Genomic DNA, 18518 nt, shown 5'->3' with positions numbered 1-18518 from the left:
CACAGGAACGAAAATGGCTGTTCATTTGACAAATTTTGTCAGAGCTCGTGAAAATAGTGAAATATTTAAGTTACAAGTGATTGGATTATGCTTATTTCTGTACAGGTAAGTCCTGTGGTTTGTTATTCATACTTTGCAAAGATTTGATGCGAGAGAAAGCATGATTTATTGGTGATAGCTAGCAGTATTATAGTGCACTGTGTTTTAGGTACCTGGTACGTTGTAAAATTTGAAGTTTTCTTTGCTGGAAACTACGTAGAGGCCTTGCAGACTATTTATGGGGCCACTGGAAACTGCTTTGGAACTGCTTTATACTGCTGGTAGCGGAAAATTTTCATGGGAAGACAAAATAACTTTCTCTGGACTCTGGCAAACTGTGGATTTAACTTGTGAGTGTTTAATTTTCTTTCTTGGACTGTTTTTTCTTGCTTTATTTTTCGGGAGCTGCCACGCTGTACATCTTGCAAAACTCAAGCCGTAACCAGTCAATATTTTTTTTGTTTTTCTCATCCTTCTTGAATATTCTGTCCCTAGCTTTGCTTAAGTTCCATACATAGAATTTTTCAATCTTTGGATGTCCTTTTCAATCACTTTTTCACAACACTACTTATAATTAACACATTTTTAACAATACAATTCTATAAATTAATTAATAAAATATTATTTATTTTATATTTTTTAGGTCATCTCTGGGTATTCNGCGCTGTGTATTAGGTACCTGGTACGTTGTAAAATTTGAAGTTTTCTTTGCTGGAAACTACGTAGAGGCCTTGCAGACTATTTATGGGGCCACTAGAAACTGCTTTGGAACTGTTTTATACTGCTGGTAGCGGAAAATTTTCATGGGATGACAAAATAACTTTCTGTGGACTTCTGGCAAACTGTGGATTTAACTTGTGAGTGTTTAATTTTCTTTCTTGGACTGTTTTTTCATGTTTTATTTTTAATTTTTCGGAAGCTGCCTCTCCACGCTGTACATCTTGCAAAACACAAGCCGTAACCAATCATTTTTGTTTTTCTCATCCTTCCTGAATATTTTGTTCCTAGCTTTGCTTAAGGTCCATACATAGAATTTTTCAATCTTTGAATGTCCTTTTCAATCACTTTTTCACAACACCACTTATAACTAACATATTTTTTAACAAATGTCCTTTTATTTTTATATACAATTCTATAAATTAATTAATAAAATATTCTTTATTTTATATTTTTTAGGTCATCTCCGTATATTCTTACAAAACCACCTTTAGCTTTGACATTTGTTAAATTTATTATAAAATTTGACAATTGATGAAAATTTTCATGTTATCGTTTATGTTGGATTGAAATATCTTCTTTAAGTTTACTCGTCTTCCAACGATATGTATACCAGATTAATCTATAGACTTTAAACATATAAGTCACTCTAGGTTTAGATTCGTTTTTCTCTATGTACTGAGTACTAACAAGTGTCGACGTCATGCATTTTATGAATATTTATTCTGTATTTGAGAATAAAATTAAAAGATTATTATTTTTGTACTATCATTGATCATTACTAGTTTTATATCCAGAATATCCATATTAAAAATTTTATACAAATTTGGTGTTGCTATAATAATAATTAAAATTTTTATACGAAGTTCGGTCAGGCAATATTTTCATGAGTTTCTACATGCACATTTCAAATTCGTTACAATATTTATTCATAACTTGCTACACGTTTGATCTTTAGTTCTGTTAATCTAGATTAGATCGTACTTTTGCAATTTTGAAAAGATTTTTTATAAATAATTAAAACAAATGTTTTACTTTGACACCCTGTATCTTTTTAAGTATCACCTTTAGGAGTAAGGTAAGGTTGGTTAAGTCGTAATATTCTTGTATCTGTTTTGAATCTCTTATTAATTACTTATGAATTAATAGTAGATACTCTGTATTATAACCAGAAGAAAGATTATACCCAGAGATCCAGAATGATTGAGGGCGCGGCGTCACTACTTACTCTCATATTATTTTCACTCTTCGTAGTTGGCAACACTGACAGTGATTACTTCGTTCAGTGGCGGGTTAACTGCAGTGGTAATAGGGACACATATTAATTACAACAATACAACACAAAAAGCAGAATGTTGGCATTAAAACGAAAAGACTATTTTCTAACCTAAAACAATTCGTGTAACTATTTTATATCGAAGAAACCATCAGTATTTTGCTTCCTTACCACAAAACTAACAATTAATGTTGCGTTAACGTTGAAAAATACTGATTATTTTAGAAGATTAACGATAAATACAACAGCAAGCACACACGGGAAGCACGGACTCTGAATTGACAGATCGTGTCGGTCGGAAATCTAAGAAAACGGAAAGTAATTTTGATCAAATGGAAGTAAATTTTAATATCTTCGGTAACATCTTTAATTTTAATTTTTGCAAATTGTTATGTACTTTTAATCATTTATGGAGTGCCGCACACATTTTGTGTCTTTAATACATTAAAAGTACATAAATTGAATTTCATATTCTGCTACCTAGAGGTTGATTCTATACTTGTGTGCCGCTGTCCGGGCTCGGCTTATTAGTACAGTCCGTCACATAGCCCTGTATCGATTTTATCATTTCTACAAAATATGCGACGAGAAAGTTGTAGGGGAACTCATTAAACGTCGTATTCCATTTCAATTTATGGGGGTCCTGCCGTAATGGCCTAACGACTTCAGTTGAGTTGGAAATGGCTTTTTAATAAGTTCAACGTAGCCCGTATAAATCACTATTTCGTGTGCACAATACCGCTCTATCGCCCTAACAGGTAATTAGTAAATACGGATCAAGCGCAGTACCTAGAGAACTAATCCACTTCGACCTGAATGCCTTACCTGCTGTAAATGCTACACAGTTACATGCAAAGAAATGTTTTTGTTTTGTTTGCGTGCTACCTTTTGAGTTGCTTTGAAGAGATCTAAAGAATTATTAAGAAAAATGTGTTTTGTCATTTCAATACTTAACAAAGGGTAAAAGGGTACGTAGAAGAAATTGTTGGTTGGAAAAGAATTAATTAATGTAGAACTACCCCAATTTTGGTTTAACAAAATAATAATAGAACTACATTTTTGTAGAGGTTTAAACTACTAGGAGTTCTCTTTTTAATTAATACAATTAAAGTGAGCATACCAGTGGCGCAAAGTGCAGAAAAATAGATGTAATTTCAAAGCTACATGATTTAAACTCCACTGGAGTTATAAATATACACACTTGATCATCTTTGGTATTGTAACTATTTATATTGCTAAAATGTGACTATTTAATAATTAAAAGGACTATTGGTAATAATGGTTTGACTGAAATTTCAACGCAAGCGTAGAAAATGAGGAAAATTAATACAATCCCACCTAAGTTTAGTCTTTACGTATATTTTCATTCCAGTCAGATAATTTGTCGGTTGTGTTAGACTAGAAATATAGATTTTCCATTGAATTTTGAAAATTTGGGATACCGGGTTTTCGGACACGCCCTTCTCAACTAAAATAATGACATCTACTACCACATCCGGTTCTCTATTCCTAAAATTAACCGTTTTAATTATTTAATTAAAAAAATATGGAGAGAAACAGTGACTAGCTTCAAACCATGTGTATTTTATAGTAAGAAAGATAAAGCAATAATATTTATAGAGGGGATAGCTAGACCCCCAAGCTTCCCATCCATACCTTCAAAGTGGCTTAGTTGCATATAGGGTGCTAAAAATTTAATGCTGAGTTTAGTTAACTTCAAACCTTTATAAGTCGGTTTTTTTTAAATAGAATACCCTGTATGTTTTTCTATATTCCGATACCCAATTTTATTCTCTTTCGAACTGTATCAGAGTTCCCTTTACTTATCTCTTCTAGTATTTAAGTTATCTTGTGTAATCACCCAAAATCATGTAATTTCTTGCGAGGATAGCTGTGGAATTTTTAACAAAACTTCAAAACAAACAACTAAACTATCACCAGTTATTTATTATTATTTATTCACAGACGTTGCAATGGGATTCCAAGCAGCAACATTTACAGATTTAATCAGACATATCCCAATTTTCCACCAATGAGCAGAATAAAGTTAAGAAGAATTCTAAAAAACCAACTCCATATATAGTAATACACAATTTTAATTATGTATTACTACAAATGAGTATTATGTCTATTAAAAATACCTTCTCTCGTAAATTTTGACTCGTCTGTCCATATAATATGTTGCAAAAATTGTGGATCTGTGATGAACATTAAAATAGGCTAGCACATTTATTACATTATCTTAATTTGAAGTTATTGGTTTTGGTAAAGTTCTTTCTGCACAAATTCGACCATACTTTAGTTAATTTGCTCAAATTCTTCTTAACTTTTTTCTGCTCATTGGTCAAATTTGGATATGTCTCATTAAAAACTGTACATGTTCTGCTTATAACCCCATGAATCCGTGAATGAATAATAAATTAAAATATCAGCATTTGAATATGTATTGGTTTCCATTTCTTATAAACACTAAATTAAACTGTCACTGTGAGAGACTAACAACAAATTGACAGTTTAGTTGTTTTTTTTGAAGTTTTGAAGTTTTGAAGTTTGAAGAAAATTCCACAGCTATCCTCGCAAGAAATTACATGATTTTAGTTGATTACACAAAAAATAGTAGATAGCTTAAAAACTAGAAGAGATAGGTATATGGAACCCTGATACCGTTCGAAAGAGAATAAAATTGTGTGTGAGAATATAGAAAAATATACAAGGTGTTCTATTTAAAAAAACCGAACCGTTTGAAGTTATAGTCTGTTTATAAATGAAAGAGAGTAATAAAAGCTTATTATNTTATGAAGTTTCCCTATTCCTAAAATTAACCGTTTTCGAGATATTTAATTTAAAAAAAATGGAGAGAAACAGTGACTAGCTTCAAACCATGTGTATTTTATAGTAAGAAAGATAAAGCAACAATATTTATAGAGGGGATAGCTAGACCCCCAAGCTTCCCATCCATACTTTCAAAGTGGCTTAATTGCATACAGGGTGCTAAAAATTTAATGCTGAGTTTAGTTAACTTCAAACCTTTATAAGTCGATTTTTTTAAATGGAATACCCTGTATGTTTTTCTATATTCCGATACACAATTTTATTCTCTTTTGAACGGTATCAGGGTTCCCTATACCTATCTCTTCTAGTTTTTTAGTTATCTACTCTTTTTTGTGTAAACACCTAAAATCATGTAGTTTCTTGCGAGGATAGCTGTGGGATTTTTAGCAAAACTTCAAAACAAACAACTAAAATGTCACCAGTTATTTATTATTATTTATTCACAGACGTTGCAATGGGATTCTAAGCAGAACATTTACAGTTTTTAATGAGACATATCCCAATTTTCCACTAATGAGCAGAATAAAGTTAAGAAGAATTCTAAAAAATCAACTCCATACATAGTAATAGGTACACAATTTTAATTATGTATGTTGATAATAGTAATGCACTAAGATAAAAAAAATTACTTAAAAATGTCATAAGTGTTCAGTATGACCCCCATTAACAGCTAAGCACTTCTGGATTCTACAAATAACATCATCAGTCACGGCTTTTGCTATTTCAGCTGCAGGCAATTCATAGAACGCTCTTCGTATTCGAGTAATCAAATCCTCTTTTGAAGCAACGGGTGTCGAATAAACTTTTTGCGTTATTACTCCCCAAACATAAAAATCTAGTGAAATGAGGTCGGGAGACCTCACTGGCCAATTCCACGGTACCAGGCGTCTCCTCCATCTATCCTCAAACATTTCAGTCAGCTGTTGATCGATTTGATTGTGACAGTGAGATGGAGCCCCTTCTAATTGATACCAACACTTCCTTAGTTCATCTAAAGGTATATCATCTAGAAAATCTGCCATAACAGTTTGCAAAATATTGAGATATCTGTCGGCATTTAAATTTTCTTCGTAGATATGGTAAGAAATCTTTAATTAGACAAAAAACATTTACGCTAAATTTCTTTCCCGGATAACATGAGGATTTTCAGATGACTAGAAATGAGTATTATGTCTATTAAAAATACCTTCTCTCGTAAATTTTGACTCGTCTGTCCATATCATATGTTGCAAAAATTGTGGATCTGTGATGAACATTAAAATAGGCTAGCACATTTATTACATTATCTTTATTGGTTTTGGTAAAATCCTTTCTGCACAAATTCGACCATACTCTAGTTGATTTGCTAAAATTCTTCTTAACTTTTTTCTGCTCAATGGTGGCAAATTTGGATATGTCTCATTAAAAACTGTACATGTTCTGCTTATAATCCCATTGCAATGTCCATGAATGAATAATAAATTTAAAATATCAGCATTTGAGTATGTATTGTTTTCCATTCCTTATAAACACTAAATTAAACTGTCACTGCAAGATACTAACAACAAATCGACAGTTTAGTTGTTTGTTTTGAAGTTCCACTAAAAATTCCACAGCTATCCTCGCAAGAAATTACATGATTTTAGTTGATTACACAAAAAATAGTAGATAGCTTAAAAACTAGAAGAGATAGGTATAGGGAACCCTGATACCGTTCGAAAGAGAATAAAATTGTGTGTGAGAATATACAAAAATATACAAGGTGTTCCATTTAAAAAAACCGACTTATGAAGGTTTGAAGTTATAGTCTGTTTAGAAATGAAAGAGAGTAATAAAAGCTTATTATGTATGCAAATCGTAAATAAATGTAGTACTGGTGCTTATATTCAATATTTTTATATTATGTATTTTCGGTATAGATGAGGTGTACTTTTAAAAAAACTTTGTGCGATCGGACTGTACTAAATTGTAGCAGGTAGCTAAAATTTAATCCCCGACAATCCGTCTTTGTCTATGCCGCTTCAATTTCTCGGTCCATTTCTCTTATAAGTAAACAATATAAAAACAGCATTTCAAAACATGAGGCTACTTTAAGCATCATAACCGGGTTAAGAGGGTTTTTAGTAATTCAAATAAAATTATTCAATATTATTATCAAAATATTTATTTAAATTTAATGAATAGACTTTTATTCCACACAAAAATATATGTATTTTGAAAATTCAAATTATGGTGAGTAAATGTAGTGTTGTATAAATGTACAATAAAGAAAATAAAAAAGTAGGTATATTAAAATTCATCCTCTGAATATTCTGATGAATTATCTTCGTCTCCTAGATTGATAACGATAGGTTCCACAGTAACGTCAATTAAATTATCGAGTTCCCACATTTTCTCCTCTTCTTTTTGTACATGATGTATACATCTTTGCCAGTTATCTGCAGTTACTCGTTCCAAGGAATTTTTTAACAAAATTTTCACGTCACTTAATTTAAACGTCGTATTATTTCGCGCTACATCTCCTTTTACCTGCGCCCAGACTAATTCGATTGGGTTAAGTTCACAGTGATAAGGTGGTAACCGTAGTACCGTTATTTGGCGATTTGTTGCCATTTCATCGATAACATATTTTTTCTGATCTTTATTAAGATTGACAAGTGTCAAAAGTTCCTTTTTCACCATATTTGTTTCAAAAGAAATGTTTTTTCCGGATAACCATTGAATTATATCGGCTTTCCTCCAAGCAGTCGTAGGCGTCCGCTCGGTCTGCCGTGAATGGTAACTGGCATTATCCATGACAATTACAGACCCCGGAGGAATAAGATCCAACATCTGTGTAAAATACTCTTCGAAAACATCTGCGTTCATGTCTTCGTGATAGTCACCTGTATTTTTAGATTCAAATAAAAGTAAACCGCCATCTACAAAACCACTGGCACTACCTATATGTGTCACTATTAATCTTCGCCCTTTACCTGAAGGTGCCTTGAACCCTGTTGAAAGTCCATCCAAAAATGCTTGTCGAAAACTTTTTACATTTTTATCTTGCCATACTTTTGTTACAGTATATCCCTCGTTGACCCAAGTTTCGTCTAGATAATAAATATTCCTCCCTTCGTCACGGAATTTTCTAATTGATCTTAAGTAGGATCTTCGCCAACAAATAATTTCATCTTTATCGATAAGAACTGACTTCCTGTTCTGCTTTTCCCAGCAAAAATTCAACTCTCGTAAGACGGCCCATAATTTGCTTCTACTGATTTTTGGCAAATCGTTGTCCTCTGAAAGTTCACTTAAAATTTTGTTTAGCGTTGGTATTTCTTTTTTAAAATAAAATGAGTGTACTTTTCTGCGAATGACATTTTTGAAGAAATCATCTATAACGACTTTTGACCTCCCTGTAGATGATTTTGGGGGATTTACAGTATCTTGTTCATTTTTTGTTTCCTTTAAAAGTCTGTAGATAGTCGATTTTCCAATCCCTGTCATTTTTGTTAGCATTAGTGTTACCTGATAATTACCTGAAACGAAATATTACCACGCCCATGGCCGGTTCTTATCTCGGGGTTTTATTACTCTCTTTCATTTCCAAACAGACTATAACTAAACTTGGCATTAAATTTCTAGCACCCTGCATGCAATTAAGCCACTTTGAAATTATGACTGGGAAGTTTAGGGGTCTAGCTATCCCCTTATAAATATTGTTGCTTTATCTTTCTTACTATGAAATACACATGATTTGAAGCTAGTCACTGTTTCTCTCCATTTATTTGAAAAAAATTAAATATCTCGAAAACGGTTAATTTTAGGAATAGGGAAACTTCATAAAAGTCCACCTAAAATAACACGTAGAATCCAAAATTGCAATAATATATATGGTGTTCCATTTAAAATAAGCAAGTTGATGGTGACTTCCGGTATAACCGGAAGTGGTACGTGGACGTGGACGAAATAATTCTAATGGGCCGTCACTGTGAGACACCCTGTCTGTATAAAACATCCATCCCGAAACAGATACCGACTGGACTATAATACTTTCATGTATATACAGTAATTCCTCAAAAACCTACAGTGATGTAAACGGTTTTCTTAACCCAAACTCATAAAACACCTTTGAGTCGCGGCTCTAGCGTTAGCATAATAACCTCTTAATAAGAAACTATTTATCCCAAGTTGGCAGAGTTGCCCGGTAGCGGCGGCAAGGTAACAGTTTGCCGTCGCGCTTGTTATTGTACCACTAGTTGATTTATTGAACGTTTTCGCACAGCATAAAGGAAGTACAGAGTCCTTTCTTTCGTCGGGGGATACGTTTCCGCGTTTCTTTGTTGTTTTCTGGAAGCCGCGGGGGTGGTCGCTCCCTCGCGATTTATGTCTTTATTTTCGCTTAAGAGTCTATACTTTAATTTTGAATTTCTAAAGCCGTTGCCGCCGTATTTCACCGCTACGTAAGTGAAAGAGGGCGCGTGCCGAATCATTTGGCGATGAATATGCGGAAGAGAGCAATTTTATTATTGCGGGACTGTTTGGGAGCGGTATAATTCAATTTTTTTTACGGGGGATTTGATTTACAGGACGATTTTTTCTCGGAAAATACGGTTTAATCTCAAGAAAGAGTGCAGAAAATGAAGAATATCTACTAACACATCTGGCCCTCAACCACGAAATATCGTTCGTAAGTCGTAGACTTGTGTGGGAGAGGGGATAGCGTATTATAATTACGTTTTTTCTACTTTATTGTAAAGGTATTAAACCTCCAAATATTAGAACTGATCAGTTAATGATCAAAGTGGAACAAAGAATATAAATACTGTATTTTAACTCATATTTCCCGAAACTATACAAAAAAGTATCTCGATATCATGATTCGTTTAAGAGATACAAATCGGTTTTAATTTTGGCCATTTTCTTAGATGCCTTATAACTTTTTTATTTGTGGAAATGTTTTATAATGTTCCCTATAGAACTGAAATGCAAAATTTAAGAAAGTAAACATTGAAATTAATTTGGTCATAGTTCAGTTATTGTTTTGTGGAATTATTAGTCATGCTACAATTTTACTGTGAAATATTTATTTATTTATTTCACTACATATCCAACAGGAAAATGCCCAGTTACAGGATACAAAGTCAATGTAGTAATACTACACAACGTATTCGAAAATATATTAGTCAATAAATAAAATTAATAATAATAATAGTTGAACATAAATATACCAGCACAAAATATAGTAGACATAATATAATATACATGCATATACACAGAGAAAAATATATATTAGACCAGCAAAATTATAGTAGATATAGAATATATAAAATCATTACAGATAAATAAATACATAAAAATATCAATACATATGCACGCACATACAAAACTTATACATATAGATAAACACGAAGCAATAAAATAGTATAAACAAAAATAAAGTATTAAAACTATAAATTAACAGTAAAGAATCCGCTTTTTAATTTCAATAATAGTGCAAAAAAATATATCCAACCTGTCCTCAACATTGCAATAGTTGACAATAATGTGATATAAAGGAGATGCTTTCATAATGTTAGTTCTTACAGTGGGTAACTTAAATATATTATTTTCACGAGAAGCAAGCCTAGCAACTTTGATCTGGATTTAGTTGAGTAACCAGGCGCAATCAATTAAGTTGTTTAATATTTTATGTAAAAAGACAATTTGATGTTGTGTAATTCTACGTGTTTTTAATTCATTACAATGAAAACGATCAAGTAGGGCATTATATGAATATCCTCTTTCAGGATATATTCCGTAAAGCTTAAATGCGACAAATTTAAAAAATTTTTCCAAAGATTCAATGTGTCCACTCCAGTCAATTGATGAATCCAGACAATTGATGAATATTCCAATTTTGACCTAACAAAAGATTCATAAAGTAATTTCATAGTATGTATGCTGCGGAATCCTTGAGAAAAACGTATAATAATACTTAAAGATTTATAAGCAGATGGTGCAACTATGTCAGTGTATTTAAAAAAATTAAATTTAGCATCGAAAACAACACCGAGATCTTTCATGTACTGAGGCCTTTGCAACATAGAACTATCAATGTTATAGTTATATTTGACATTACATTTATCTGCATTTAGAGGTAATTTATTTTGGTTGCACCAAACAGCTATCATATTTATTGCTTTTTGAAGTAGAGCACACTCAGATTTAGATGTAATTTCTGTGAATAATTTCAGATCATCAGCATACAACAAACAGTGTACCCAATTAACATTCGCAATTATGTCGTTAATAAACATTACGAACAATAACGGGCCCAAAATAGATCCTTGTGGTACACCCGACCTCTGCTGAAACTTTTCATATTTATACCCCCGGAATTGAACAAATTGGTATCTATTCTGCAGATACGACTTTAACAAATTAATCAATTGTATGCTGAGATCAAACGCTGTTAATTTATCCAATAAAATTCCGTGGTCGAGTCTGTCAAACGCCTTAGAGAAATCAGTATACACAACATCCACTTGACTCTGACGGTCAAGCTTTTCAGTTATGTATTGACATTTTGTGACCAAGTTAGTAACCGTTGATCTGCTCTTCATAAAGCCATGTTGTTCAATCAATATTGTATTTGAAACACCACTGTAAATGAAGTTCTGAACAATAATTTATAAAACCTTAGCAAAATTACAGATAATAAATATAAATAATAGAAAACAGATTAATTATTACTTATTAAATTAAAAACATATTGTAAATGAGAGCCATTACAACAAATGTTCAAATTGTGTTCCATTCTGTTGTCCAGAGGATTGCCTGTAATGCTGTTTACTGCTACACTTACTGCTTGAAACTGTAACCCTGATTATATGCGAGGTCTTTTAATTCTACCCCACAAAAATAAGTCGAGTGGAGATGGATCAGGCGATCGTGCTGGCCAGTGAATTTGCCCGCTATCTTCTATCCAATTATCAAATTTCTCTCTTAAATTACTGAATATTTTTACAAGGTCTCCAATGGAGATGGTCTTTTCTGTTTGAAATACAGTACGCTAAAAATTATTTAAAAAAATAAGATATAACTATAAATCTTAAAAAAATATATTGCTTTGAAATTTGCTACAAGCAGAGTGTTAGATACTTTTAGTCATATTAATGTTTAACCATCAAACCAACTTTTTTTTCTATATTTTCGGGAAATTAAACTTACCGGCAAATCAGTTCTTTCATCTTTAGCTTAGTGGGACATTTTGATTGGCCAGCACTTAACAATGAAAAGATAAAAGCAGTTTAAAGAAATTTCTGGTCGAAAATTTTGTTACAATATTCGAAAGTGGCGCCATTTTTTGTTTTATCTAACATAAGTGATTAAAATTGGAGGAGGGATTTATTGTCTACTTGGCAACATTAATTTATAATGGTTTTAAAACAGCAATCAAGGAACATAATATTATTGGCCTGAGAAAAGAACAGATCATATAATAATTTTGCTTTTTGTGGCAGTTTGCTATTATTTACATTATTCTTTAAGTTAATTAAGTTGATTATCTAATAATGTACTTTTTTGTGTACTATATATACTATATTTTCTTTAAAATTATTATTAAATGGAAGAAACCCCTCAAATGTATCGAATTTAGCCCACCCTGTACAGTTCGTATATTCTCTCGTTAATGAGTCGATTATCTTCAAAGTAAACACCGTCTACTTAATTATGCTTAACGAACTATTACTTGGTAATCAAATTTTGGCATGACTCGAGATTTTGGATGTCTGCAACATTAATTAAATATGAACAATTTTTTTTCACCTGTGGCCAATATTGTAGTTAATATTAAAAGGAATTTAGCTTTACTAAGCACAAAAACTGAACGGTATTTTTTTATACCTTTTATATCAAAGAGAAAATTAAGAATCATGCCCAATATTCCGTTAATTAAAAAGTACCTGTAATAGAGTAATTAAGACGAAATGATGTTATGAAAGTTAACTTTTAAATATATACATATACAGTCGTTCAAAAGTCATGTGCATTTCGGAAAAATTGCACGGACAGGTCAATTTCGATTTTTTTTTGGGGCATGAACTTCGATGAAATTCAATTTTCAAAAATGTAACTAGTTATATTGAAGTGTCAAAAGTCAAAATGAAAAGTGAAGCGTTACAATAACTTCGGTAATTACTTTCCTTATCCTATATAGGCCAGGAAAATAAGCCAATGACCATTTCGCGACTTTCTTTTTCGGCAAGCTGAATTTATCACTATAGGTGCTAAATATTATGTATAATAACATATTAGTTTCCACAGTCATAAAAATGAGGGGAAGATTGTTTAAAGGGTGGTTAATTGTATAATTTTTACGTAAATTCACGTTTTTCGCTTTTAACTTTTTTCTGTTCATTTCCACGAGAAAACAGCAAAGTACTTTTTTTTCATCTTTAAAAGACCTACAAAACTAGTCCTCGAGCGTAAAAAAATATTGAGTAGATCAAAAGTTATAAACAGAAGAAGTTTATTTATGACTTTTGAATTAAATATTTGCGTTATTATTACCAGAACCTCTCATTCCTTATGTCCTCTTATTCCTTGTCATTAACAGAGATACAAAGTATTAAGATTCTCATGATGATAGGGTATGGCGATCGGAAACGAACTGAAATCGAGGTTCGTGATAATAATCCTAGTCACCAGATACACAGGGACTGTAGGAAGAATCTTGCAAAAATTTGGATTCTCGGGTGATGTAAAAAAAAATCCCAGAACAAATCGTCCCACAGTACAGAAAAATGCTCAATTAGATGTTCTTCTTGACCATTGGTGATAATCATCATGCAACAACACGACAGGTAGGACGAAATCTTGATATTAGCCATACTATCGCGTACAGAATTCTTAAAGACAAAAATACCATCCCTACAAACTTCAATTGACCCATGAATTGACAGGACGATTTTGGTCGTCGTATGGATTTTGCGAATTAAAATGCTGTAATGATGAGAACTTCATTACCAACGTCATCTTCTCCGACGAGGCTATTTGCACAGACAACATTGTCGATATTAGGTCGGTGAAAATCCACATTGGATGCAAGAGGTGTATACCCAGTATCCTCAAAAGGTAAATGTGTGGGTAGGTATCGTAAGAAACCGAATACTTCGACCTTATTCCATCGACGGGAATTTGAATGGACCCAGGGTACCTTGAATAATTAGAGGAACTGGTTGCTGTTCTCCTAGAACTTTATCCAGGAGGACAACCTGACGAAATAAGTCCTGAGATATGGTTTCAACATGACAGCGCTCCGCCACATTACGCAGCCGTCGTAAGAAACTATTTAAACTATCAATTTCCACATCGTTGGATTTGCAGCAGATGGGAAATAGAGTGACCGACAAGGTGCCCCGATTTAACTCCACTTGACTTTTTCTTGTGGGGATATTTGAAAAGGTATATCGTGGCAGACCGGACAATATTGAAGACCTGTAGCAACGAAATCGCCATGAGATCAGGCAAATACCATCTGAAACAATCAGGAATGTGCAGATAGAGGTTGTCGACAGGCTGGATCATTGTTGAGCTGCAGTTTGCATATTTGCTAGTTTCTGAAATGCGCACACTACATATATCAACTGTATGGTATACATTTGAACTAATAAAGATACAAATATTAAAAAAATATATATATTTATTAAATTTTCTGAATAAATCACTGGTTCGCCCACATTACGTAATCCGCAAATTAGTAGCGATCTAATCCCCGGGGGGGTTGGCCGTAGGGCCGGCTACTAATTGCGGAATAACAGTCCAAGGGTTGGGAAACGGCCTCTGGTCGCACATGTGTTCATCCTCTTGTTGAGGATTTTTCCTGAAGGCTTAGTTGGTAAATTACTATTTTATAGCCAGTTCGCAATTAGGGACGTCAAGGATGCGCGTCTGATGGCGTCTCCACCGGTGAAACGTGGGATTTATTACGTGGGGCATGCAGATGGATGATTTAATTGCGCTGTGTATCTAAATAGCAACGGCAAAGTGTTGCGGATGGATTAGGATACGTCTATATGAAATACCCGAGCAACAACTGCTGTTGCAAACTGGATATATTCTTGAAAATCCTTGTGCGGGTTATTTAGAAATTTATGAATGTTACGAAAGCATATAATTGGTAGAATATTGAAAGTTTTGGAAGTTCAAACACACAAAAATGAAGTAGGGCAGAGTTCTTGTCGAATGTGGTAATAGTATATTAAACAACAAGGTTTGAAAACGACTCTTTGCACATGAGCGAGACATATTGGTGGACCGAGTTGAAGTCGAGGTCCACATGTCGAGCCAGACTGCAAACAGAGACCACAAAAATCAAATTTTAATTTAAATCGTTTTTATTACTAAAATTACCAACGCATTAACAAAATAAATTAAATATAACTTTTAATTTAACTCGTTTTTATTAAGAAAATTGCTAACGCATTAACAAAAGAAACTAATATTTAATATTTATGGTAACATTTGAACATTTTTTCACGGTTACGCTGGTAAAGCAGTATTATTGTGCACCTTGTTTTCAGTAATAGAGAATATTTTTGGTGTCATGTTTTTAGTGCAGTTTTTCAGCGTGCGGTCGTTGTTTTCTTGTTGCATTCCAGTAGACGATCGTTGTTCTGGTTCTGTGGCAGCAGAAGACACTATCTTTTTCGAAACTTCCATTTTATTTCTCAAACAGTCATCAACGTAGCCTTCGGCAACTGTACTGGATTTCCACGCTCCATGGCGTTTGAAGGCAAGCAGATTTGAGCCAAAATTGACTAAAATTGTGGCAGATGAACGCCAAAAACAATGTCCCGTGTAACTTTCTGGATTTTCTAGCATCAAAAACTTGGCGATATCCCTAGCCATGTTTCCAATTTTGTTGATGCCAACGTTTTAGTTTGAACATTTTCCGTTTTGATAGTTTAAAAAAACCTGCCTGTCTTCAGATTAGGAGGACGAAGAGCACAGTACTTTTTTAAGATAGTGTAAAGGTTTCCTGTAATTGTAAAACACCTTGGTGCCTTTGTTTTTGTATTCCTCACTTTAATCAGCATAGCACTGCCGAAATCTTTGGTGTCTTCTATTTTGAGATAACATAGTTCCTCCCTTCGACATGCCCTAGATAGTCCAACTGCCACCACCGCCTTGATAAGTAAATATTTGTCGTCTGATGCTTTCGTCAAAAACCGGCAAAAATCATCTTCTGTGAGGATTAGGGACTTCTTTGGGACGTAGTTTTAGGATTTTCGTTTGATTAGCGCTTGCAACTTTTTATAGCTTCCAAGATCTATGTTGTGATTGGCACTTAACGTTGACATGACCATCGAAAAAATCGTCCACAACGTCGAAGATTTATATTTCTTAGATAGTTCTTCAAAATACATCATTACTGCGTTTTCTGAGAAAGTTTGGACATTTTTGGCTAGTCGCCAGTCCATAAATCGGCTTAACTCAGCTTCATACCTGCTTCTGGATTTTGTGGGCAGCAGTTCCGAACATATTTCGCTTGCTTTTTGTAAAATCTCTTCAGAATCACACATTTTCACACCCAAAGTTCGGGAATTCAACAATTTTTGAAGTATCTAATCAACAAAATAAAGGAACCGTGACGGTTGCTATGAAACTAAGCCAACTTGAAACATTGCATAATTTGGGTGACAACATCAAACAAAAATCACAATCTGGAGACGCGTGTGCAAAGGTGACATAACCGTGTGCAAAATGTTTAGCACACGGCGTGTGCAAAATACCGTTTTCAGAGCGTTTTTTCCGTGCGCAAAACCCCCTTTTGCAAGGCAGTCGTATAAAAAGAAAGTAAAGGTTCAGGGTGTCGGAAAAGAACACAGATAAAAATTGTGAAAATTTACATAGAAGTTTACATACCTTCAATGGTTTTTATACATAAAAAATATAAATGAATTGACGTCTTTGAATGTAAGTTTTCGTTATTGAAGAGTACGACAAACATCAATATTAACCGTATAGAACTTTGCCTAACTTTGTCTAAATCCGCCGATGATTGTGTAAAGCTTCAGCTGTAGCTAAATAATGTAGTCCGATGGTGTAATTTGAACAAACTTTTTCTTAATAACAATAAATGCAAAACGATCGTTTACTCATAAACTTAATAAAATTTTGTTCAATTACGAAATCGATTCTCATGTGTTGGCTCGCTGTGATGAAACTAGGGACCTGGGAGTCCATTTTGACTGAGAATTAAGCTTTACGTCCCACATAGAGCACCCCGTATCGGCTTCTACGAAAGCACTTGGATTTATAATTAGACAAGGTCGGGATTTCCATGATATTAAGGTTCTAAAAACCTTGTTTTTTTGCGTATGTGAGGTCCAAGCTTGAATATTGCTCGCTCGTTTGGAGGCCTTTTTATGATAATCATGTTAGATCGATCGAGACAGTACAGAGGAAATTCCTAAAATATCTTGTATATCGCATTGATGGTATATATCCGGAGCGTAGTTGTGACCAAAACATATTACTTAGTTCGGTCATTTTAGATGAAAAAACGGCGGAGTGCTATTAAATTAGAGAGTGGAAAATGGAGATAGGGGTGAAAATGCACCTCTTTCAGTGTTTTAATTGTAGCTCGAAAACGAAGCAAAATTTCGCTATAGTTCATAGGAAAAATGATTTAGAGAACTAAATTTCCCATCGAAATGGCTTATCCAAAAAATTTAAAAGAAAAATTTTATGGAAAAAATCATTTATAAACAATTTGAAAAATAAGAAAAAAATTTAATTTTTTAATTTTTTTAACTTTTTTGTTTCTAGTTTTTTTTTTGAGTAAAGGTAGATTACGTTTTAATTATAATTTTTTGCAAAAATGGAAGGAAATAAGACGTTCAAGGATTTTCATCACATGACTTGTTCGAAGGGTCATTAAAAATTAAAAAACAGCGGAGTGCTATTAAATTAGAGGGTTGAAATTGAAGATAGGGGTGAAAATGCACTTTTGCAGGTTTTTTAAAGGTAGCACGAATACGAAGCAAAATTTCGGTGTAGTTCATTGGAAAAATTTTGTAGAGAATTGAATTTCCCATCTAACAGCTTTTTAAAAAATTTAAAAGAAAAATTTTGTGCAAAAAATCGTTAATAAACAATTTAAAAAAGGTTAAAAATAAATTTTTTTTTTTAATTTTTTGACTAATTTTTTTTAGTAGAAGTAGGCAAAGAAAATTGCTTTTCAAAAAACCTAGATGAGATTTCGTTCAAAACTATGCGTTTTCAAAAGTTTTCGGACTAATATTGACCGAGTTATAACCGGTCAAACTTAAATATTTTTTAGATTTTTGTCGGTTTTAACAATAATGATTAAAATTCTTATTATTTTTAAAACGAATTGATTATTTACTTAATAAAAAAAATATTTCAAAAGTTTTATTTTAATTTAATAATAAATAAAGTTTTCCACATCTGTATGAAACTATGAGAGTTATTTCAAATGAAATTACAGTTTATCATTATATTTCTTTTTTACTATCTCAAATAAGGAGATTGGTAATAATATACAGGGTGTTCCTAAATAAGTGTAGCAACGGAAAACTGTAAATTCCTCTTGAAAAAAGAAACATTATTTTCCTCTTCCATTTTTCTCTCCGGGCTTTCGTTTTCGAGATACACGGTGTCAAAACTTTAATTTTTTTTT

Source organism: Anoplophora glabripennis, unplaced genomic scaffold, assembly GCF_000390285.2.
Source record: "Anoplophora glabripennis isolate ALB-LARVAE unplaced genomic scaffold, Agla_2.0 scaffold754, whole genome shotgun sequence".
NCBI classification, from domain to species: Eukaryota; Metazoa; Arthropoda; class Insecta; order Coleoptera; family Cerambycidae; genus Anoplophora; species Anoplophora glabripennis.
Note: the sequence above shows the minus strand (reverse complement) of the source record.